General features: G+C 42.6%; 1 long non-coding RNA gene and 1 other non-coding gene across 2 annotated transcripts; both read right to left on the bottom strand.

The window, feature by feature from the left end:
- Positions 1-619: 619 nt before the first annotated feature.
- LOC136656031 (uncharacterized) lies at positions 620-8,356 on the bottom strand. Its single transcript, XR_010794696.1, has 4 exons — positions 8,244-8,356; positions 6,110-6,212; positions 4,290-4,411; positions 620-2,540 (listed from the first exon to the last, which is right to left on the bottom strand). It is a non-coding gene; the product is annotated as an uncharacterized lncRNA (long non-coding RNA).
- Positions 4,560-4,677, bottom strand: LOC136656478 (small nucleolar RNA SNORA26). Its single transcript, XR_010794716.1, has one exon. It is a non-coding gene; the product is annotated as a small nucleolar RNA SNORA26 (small nucleolar RNA).
- Positions 8,357-8,946: the final 590 nt, after the last annotated feature.

Here is an 8,946-nt window from a genome sequence, read left to right on the forward strand (position 1 = left end):
GGCTGCTTGGACAATTTCAGCATTGCCATACCATAAGCTCCAGCCTAGCTGGAGCTATTTTTGAAACAAGTTCGTATTTAATGGGTTTTATCACCACTCCATCACACAGTGCTTTGAAAGCCAGTTTGCATGCCCAACCTGTATGCATTATTTAAAACCTGCATATTCTGGTCTGTCTACAGTGCAACTGTATTGCCATTCTCAATGTCTTGGATAGAAAGGATGAGAATAGAGACCATTTGCACTTTGCATACTTAGATCCAAGTTATGCATTACAATTATTATTGATCAAGAAACTTAAGTTCTGAAGCCTGTATAAAGTCTAAAAATAAGCCATTGATAGTACAATGTACTGTATAACATACTCTGCACTGTTGTAGGGGTGTGGGCATATCCTATAATCCAGTCCCTGCCCTATCATGTGAACCCAGAACATCACATGACCCTTCCAACTCCCTGTCAATGTAGGGTTGAACAGAATACAACTTCATCTCTTTCACTGCTTTAATTCCCTCTGATATAGGCTTTAAGATGAACACACAGACAACCTCTGCATTTGGTTCCCTATTATACAAAGTGATAATGAACTCAATGGAACACAAATTTTTTTAAACAGTCTTTTTATTCATCCTCACAACAACCCTGTGAGGTAGGTAATATCCATTGTTATTTTATATATTAGAACAGAGGCCAATGTCTTAAGGAAAGTGACATGAATTCCATCCTTCCCTGTTAATGTTTTCAACCCCATCTGCTGGTTTTATGCTTAGACTGAATCTCAGAGTGGAAGCATGTTACCTTAATTTCATATAACCCCCCCATCAGCTGATCACCATGACAGTCATCACAAGCCAACTTACCACATGATGCAAAAATATACAGTTATTTGGTTGCTCAACATTCCAATTTTAAAGAGCAGTTTCTATAGAAACTACAGTTAGATGGATATTTTAAACCCATGTTCTGCTTGCTTACATGGAAGAGCTGAACTTCAGGGCAGTAAGCAAAGTAATCCATGACAGTATGACTAGAGCCTGTTTTAGCCATAGCTATAGATTAAGGAGCAACTTTTTTCCAGCAATTACCTGGTTACCTTTGGAAGTTAAGCACAGTACAGAAAGCCAAGGAGACTTCTGAACCCAGAAATTAAGTTTTAGCAGCTACCCCGTAATGACAAATGAATCAGGGGCCAGCTTGGATTGGCAGGTCAGAAATAAAATCACATTTGCACAATATATCTTGCAACACTAACCCTCAGTGAAAGTACCTACTTACTATGCCACAAGAATCTCTCCCTCTCCAACCATCTTCACCCCACCTGTAAAAAATTTATATAGCACTTGGATGTTTGAAGCACTTCATACCATTAGCTCCATAGTCATTCCAACAATCCTAGCCAGAATCTAATTAGGTAACTAATTTCAACTCGATAAGGAGAGTTGTAGAGTTGTTCCATAAACAGTTCTCCCAAGCTTTATGGCAATTTGTTTCTGGAATATAAGGAGTTGCAGAAGTAGTTTGCAAGGACAGTAGAGGAGAGAGGACCAACTCAAAGGCTGGTCCTCAAAACAGAAGTCCCATTGGGCTAGTGTATAAGCCTCTTCGACTCCCAGCCCATCTAAAGCAGAGCAACATGTGCTTATACTACACAGGACCGGTGCTGCAATTGACAGCTAGTTGCTGGCTAAGCAACCTAGAGGCACAATCCTAACCCACTTTCCAGCACGAACATAAGGGCAATGCAGCTTTAAGGTAAGGGAACAAACATTCCCTTCCTTTGAGGAGGCCTCCATGAGTGCCACCCAACTGCAGGATGCAGCACACATCCCATTGGCACAGTTATGCCAGTACTGGAACATTGGTTAGAATTTGGGCCCTAGTGACCTTATAGCAGGGGTGACATTTGAATCAATGGCTTCCTGATTCATGCCACCTCTCTAGTTAAAGTTCTTGTTAGAGATCACTGATTCCAGTCCATCCTTTGGACCACCTGAGATTGCCTATGAACAGTCTCAGTATGTTGCAAGGCAAAGCCCATACATTTCCCTTTATTCAGAACAAAAGTGGTCTTCAGATCCACCTGAAAATATTAAGAAAAAAAACTCACCTCACTCCTGTGGGATAACGCCTGGAAATACAAACTCTCCCTATGGAGGATCAACATAACACTTGGTTGCTTTCTTCTCTGTGTGGAAGAACTCCATTTCACCTACTTTACATTTACCAACAAAGAAATTCCTAATTTATCTAACTGCTCAGGATGTGTCTATATAGATGACAATATGTGCTAGGCATATATTTTTGCAAATGCAAAAGGCTAATAAAATCCTGCAATAAAATCCCAACTACATCAAATTCTTGTAGCAATTACATAGGATGAACACGAATCTTCAGGGCTTTTTCCAGACACGATAATACTGATCTAATTAAAACAAGCAGCAAATCCACTTGCTCAGAAAAATTCTCATTTAACATAGGGTTTACCATTAAAAGGTCACCAGCAAAGTCAGCAGCCAGGTACTTGACCAATGAATTCTTGCCTGTAAAGGGAAGAAATTAGTTCTGATAGCTCTTAGCGCAAATATATCCTTTAAAATGATGACTTTTGCTGTAGTTGTCAAGTTTCTACATAAGATTATACCCTAGCACAGCAAAGTGGGCAAGAAAGGATTAATAGTTTAAGAGACACCTAAAGGTCACAATTAGAAATTACAGCAAAAGCATGACTGCCAACAAAAGCAGTAACTTCTTTATCTTCTTGCCATCACCCCCTGCAAAGCCACATTGTGCATTCCATGAAAAAACCATGTCACTGAGCACACCTGTAAACACCAACCAATGAAGCAGAACACCAGGGCAACTTACAATGCAATGACTCACCACCCATTCTGCTTCTTTCTACTTGCTCATGTCTAGAATGTGATGTGTGGCTGTTTTCAGCAGCAGTCCCATGTATATTATATCTAGTACTGGCTCAAGACCAGCATGTATTCACCTAACTTTGCAACTGGTTTTAGGAATGGAAGCTCATTCTAACTCAAGTTCTACTACATTTTGGCATGCAGCAAGAGTATATGGTATAAAGACCATTATTTTACGAAATACCTTGCCTGCTAATGCTAGGTGGCCCTTCAATTAGGCAAGGTGATGTGGACTGCATCAGTAGCAGACCCTTCACCCCAAGTCTGCTGCTGCCAATTCCCTCCAGCATGCTGCAGAGGCAACCTGCATCAATCTACTTTCTGCCTGCTAGAGGTAAGCAGAAAGTGCTTCACCTGCCTCCTTATGTTGCTCCATGCATGGTTTCTTCAGTTGCAGATGTGCAGGACTTCCAGTCAAAGAGACCACGTAAACAAAGGAGCTCCTTCATTCACCAGATCCATAAATCAAAAGGCAGAAGTCCTGCACATCTGCAATTAAAGATAACAAGCAAGTAGCATGGTAAGAAGGATGAGGAGTACTGTAGCAATAAAGTGCTAAAGGAAATAAATGAGTGTTGCTGGAAGTAGTACTGTAACAACGAGTGAAGGTTACTGGCTGGTTGACTATCTGCAAACAGGCTTTGCACATATTGTCATGAAAATGGTGGTAGTGGAAAAAGGTCTAGAATTTTTTTTGTAAGTTTCTACATCTTCACTCCCACCACCCCCTCTAAATGACCACTGGACAACAAATTTTTACAGAGATCATGCCCCCCAAGATAATTCATTTCTTACAGATTTTGAGATGTTGAACACAAATACAAAATGCAATGAAAATGCAAAATTGGTTAGTTTGAGAGAGATCTGCAATAGACAGTTCTATAGACATTTACTGGTAAATGTCTGCTTCTTTCACACCATCTATGTACACAATGCATTTAGTTTCTCCTAAGCTGGAGCCTATTGACAGATTTTGTTACCATTTTCGTGTTCAGCGCATCAAAATTAGTAGAGATTAGCTATTTTCATTTCAGAGGCAAATTGTGAGTCACCCAGTGTCATTAGTGCTTTTCTTAGAACAGCCAGCCAAATCTGATTCTTCAGAATTTATTCCTATGAAATTTTAGGATTTGTTGGAAAAGTTCATTTCTTCCACACGTACCCCAAGCTACTGGGAAGAGTCCAGCATGGCTTTAAGCAGCAATAATTATTATATGCAGTTCACATCTATATCTCTACTTCATGATAATAAAGATCAGCAAGCAATCTTTCCCCACTGTGGGTCTGTTCAAACACTTTAATGGTAGAACCAAACATGATTCTACAGTATCACTATAATCTGTGCTTGCAGCTATATATAGTACTCACCCAGGTGCTTGATTTTTCAATAGATTGTCACGTCAATGCTATTTCACAAAGCTCTTGTTAACCATCCAGGTATCCGCTAAAAATATTGATCTTTCTCTTCCTCCAGAAAAACTTATATACACCTAATTTTCAAAGAATTACAAAATATGTTGACTGGCAATTTAAAACACAGTCACATTATGATCTATAATCAATTACTATACTTTATTTAAAAGTCCAGAGCAATTCTACAGCAGTTTTATCCTAGAAGACATGCAAGAAATTTGGTATGTTTGTTTCTCCCGACAGGATCCAGAGGGCAGTTTCATCCTCACCTCTGGGTTTAAGAGAGATTTTTCTATACCCCCCTGTGTTGCCACTTAAAGCACTACCAGCCTTAAGAGGGCAAGATAAAAAGGGGAAGGCAATTGCCAGGTGCCATGGCATTCAGTCAATATCCTTAACACTGTACTTGAAAAATCACATTTCTTGTTTGGCAAGTGCCCCAAAGATTTGCAAATGTTTATTATGTATGATGCCATTAAAGGTTGTTGAGCTGAGTTGTATTGATTTACAAATGTCTTACACCAGATTGAACTATCACCACAAGCACAGAGTTCTTCCAGGCATGAAGAGTTCCAACATTTAGCTGCCAGTAATCAAGCATAAGAAATACATTCATGAGTGAACTAGCTCAAGTATACAAGTAGTTGTCTAGATAAGCTTTTTCACATGGGGAGAGCAATTGTCTCTATCCATCACAGTATAACAACTTCTCTAGTAGTTTGCTGGAGTCTCTTTAGATTGTGTGCCCCTCTGGAATGGGAAGCCTTTTACTCATTCCTTTTGCTATGTAATCTGCTGTATGAGCTCTCTTGCCTAAGAGCCACATAAACATTCTGAATAAATCCTTTGTCCTTTCAAATCCTACATCAGACCCTTCTTACAAACCCCTCACTTATCTTTCCCAGGCTAACAGCCTGCCTACTTCTGAACGATGCCATTTTCTTTAGTGCTGTTCTCTCAATTCATCTTATTTTAGTCTGTCCATGTTACAACCATCAACTTGTCAGATATGAGCAATGTTGCTTTGATGTTACCCAGCATTCACACAAGACATTGGACAGAAATGGATATCAAATAATGTGTGAAACAGCTTTATTTTTGCACCATAGCATTGATACAGACAGTGTTTCACAGGGCAAATACAGGCTGTTGCCCCAAAAGTTTACAACCTAATTTCAACACTACAGAAAAAAGGAAAGTCAATGCATAGAAGTGACAATTTAAAGTGGCTCCACACAGGTGTTCAGGAACTAAATCTGGGTAAAATGGGCAGCAAAAGGACATGGGCAGAAACATTTAGAGAAGGGTTGGGGGCCACAGAGATACAATGGGGGAAAACTGGACACAGGAAGGCCAGGGAGTTTGAAGAGCAAGGACAAAGTTTGGGTTGAATGCAAAATGGAACAGAAAGTCAGTGTAAGGGATTAGAGGTAGGCCTGCAAAGGACTTGAACAAGAGGTTTGGCATGTGGAGCTCTAGAGAACAGCACTGTCTTCACCCCAGCACTGTCTGTTCTAGTGGCTGTCTGCTGGTATTCATTTGCATCTTTTTAGATTGTGAGCCCTTTTGGGACAGGGAGCCATTTAGTTATTCGATTTTTCTCTGTAAACCGCTTTGTGAACTTTTAGTTGAAAAGCTGTATATAAATACTGTTAATAATAATAAATAACAGACAAGAGGCTTGAAATAAAGTTTTAGTGGTCAGATAGTAGGTGACCAGAGTGGGGAGGAAGAGTTTTCTAGTGTTTTAAAGGAAGACCACCACATTTTATTACCTTTAATAACAAGGATATTCAGATACTTTATTCATTCACCTGAAGAATGTGTTGACAGACATGCTCTTAAACCAACATGTCACTGCTCACAATTTAATCATATCTGAAAAAGAAAAATGTTTAAGAGGTTAGGGAGCTACTACTGCTTTCACAAAGTGCACAATAGACAATATCATAAATGGATAGACATAAAAAAGTATTTGCTAAAGAATTCAGTCTTTTAGAAACTAAGCTACTGTGGCAAATTCATATGTATCAAAGGCAGATCAGTTTGAAGAAAAATATGTTTGTAACATTAAGTGAAACAGTTACACTGTATTGTTGCATGATTCAACACTGTTTAAGTAGTTACAGAAAACACTGACATAGTACTGGTTTCTCAGTTCTCTCTGTTTGGAACCAAAGTCCTAGCTGACACATTTAAATTCATGCAGCATTCAGGGAACGTGCTTGGGACAGAGCTGTACAGTCCTAGATCGCCATTTTATCACCAAGACCCACTACAGTGCCATCAATGCAAAACAGACCATACTATAAAGAATTGACTTCCAATAAAGTTCTAGTGGTAACGCTAAGCACACCTGGCTTGCACTCAGATTTTTTTTGGGGTGGGGAGGGGGGAGAAAGAATCTTAACATAATGTATCATAGGATCAAATTTCATGGTTAACGTTCAGGATCTTCAATGCAGGAGGTCACCATGTGGCCCATGCCTACTTATCTGTATGCCAAGCTAAACTATTGCCAACAAGATTATTCCCATCCTTACTGTGTTTCTGTCCTGGAACACCAGTGGGTACAACCACTGGTAAATAAGGATGGTTGCCCCACAAGGTTTCTGTGCCTTTAACCACTACATAACAAAGCAAATTCCTCCCAAGTTTTCTACAGTGTATGGATGAAGTTATGAAGAATTACCCATTCAATTCTCCTGTGTCTCAGCTCTTAAAGGCAATGCCATATATCAAAGTTCTTTCCCCACCCTGTATGAAGTTAAGGATTCTAACCCAGTGTTTCTCAAGGTTTGTCCTCCACAGTACCACTTCACATGGTCCACCTACTCAAGAGTACCACTGGAAGTAGCCCGACAATGATATCACCATTTACTTCTGAGTTGGGAGGCTAGATGTGACACGAAAAACACCAATAAGAAGCTCAGGGTAGACGGGAGAGCTTTTACAAGCACAGAAAAGCCTACAGAGCCAAGCCTCTTACCACTGTTTGTTGTGTCATATTTCTGCTCTCACTGCAGGGCAGCAGGTATCCAGGGGCCCTGTGAGTAACACCAGTACCACCAGTGGTACCTATACCACTGGTTGAGAAACACTGTTCTGTACTCACTGAGGAGTACCCCCCACTGAATTGAACAGGACTTCTGCATATCAAAACAAACACCAGTAAGAGGCGGGGGGGGGGGGCTTTTTCAAGCACAGAAAAGCATGCTTATAAGCTCTGCCCACTAAGCCAAGCCTCCTAGTGCTATTCCTTGGATCATGTTCCTGGTCTCATTGCCAGGCTGCAGGGATCCAGGAGTTCTGCAAGTACCACTGGGTGAGAAACACCATTCTAACCCAATGTACTGATTTTTGAGGACAAAATCGCAGAGAGCACCAGTTCCAGGCAAACACACATGCAGCACAAACCTATGCCTAGGGCACTGGTCTAGCCTTGGCCGAAGTGCAAGGAGCAACACAGCACTAGGACAAGGGCCCAGAGTGGTGGCATAGCTGGAGGGAGGTGTGGGGCACCCAGTCTGGCAGGGAGCTTCAGCAAGCGGCCCTCCCTTCGGAGCCACTGCCGGTAGCAGGGAGCAAAACAGAGCCATATGGGGATAGCTCCAAAGGGAGGGGCCACTTGCCCAGCACACTGAGGCGCCCTGCCAGATGGGGTGCCCCACACCCCCCTCCAGCTATGCCACCAGCCCAGAGACCCCAACATGCAGACAGTGCCAAGAGGACGTGTCTCTCCCCAGCAGGTCCAGAAGCAGAGAGCAAGAGCCCTGCCCCAGGGTGCAGCGAGAGGAATGCTCTGCCCTCCTTTAGTGGCCAGTCTAAAGCACAGTCGCTCTAGCTGGGCAAAGCTTAAGAGGGGGGGTCAGAAGGAAAGGCGAGAGCACTGCAACGCGGCCAGCGTACCCTGAATCTGAGCGACCCCCCCAGTCTCGGTGCAGGGTCGTCTGGGACGTGCCCGCTCTTGCCTGGTCTCCGGCACAGGCCCGCCTGCGCCCAGCAAAGGACTCACACTCACCACCCGCAGCTGGGAAAAGAGGGAGAGGAGCCTTCCGAGGGTTTATATAGGGCAGCTGATCCCGCGAGACTAGATCGCGGCGCGTGCGTGCAGGGAGCCTTGCAATAGGAGGGGGGCGGGAATGAATGCATGGGCTGCCTGTGAAGCGCATCAGTGGCGAGGAGAAGTGCGCACGCGCGAGCAAGTCTGCTTTGCAGGGAGCAGAGGAAGGAGGCATTGCTAGGGTGAGAAACAGAGAGTCCCGTCCTATGCATGTCTACTCAGAAGTAAGCCCCATTCTAGTCTATGGGGCTTGCTCTCAGGAAACTGCAGCCAAAGGCACAGCCCTCACCACCGTGCCTCTTCTCTGGCTGCAATCCTAGCCACTCTTTCCTGGGAGTAAGCTCCATTCAGTAGAATGGGACTTACTTCTGAGTAGACATGCATTGGCTTGAGCCCTAATTGCCGCAAACCCGGAGGCTTTTCAGAAATCAGAATTGCCCTGCACAGTGCTCCTGCAGTTTGCAAGCATGTGTAAATATAGGGAGATAAATGTTGGAGCATCTTTTTTCTGGTTATTACGTGTAAATAAGTAAAAGCGTTATTTCTTTC

This window comes from Tiliqua scincoides, chromosome 6 (assembly GCF_035046505.1).
Source record: "Tiliqua scincoides isolate rTilSci1 chromosome 6, rTilSci1.hap2, whole genome shotgun sequence".
NCBI lineage: Eukaryota > Metazoa > Chordata > Lepidosauria > Squamata > Scincidae > Tiliqua > Tiliqua scincoides.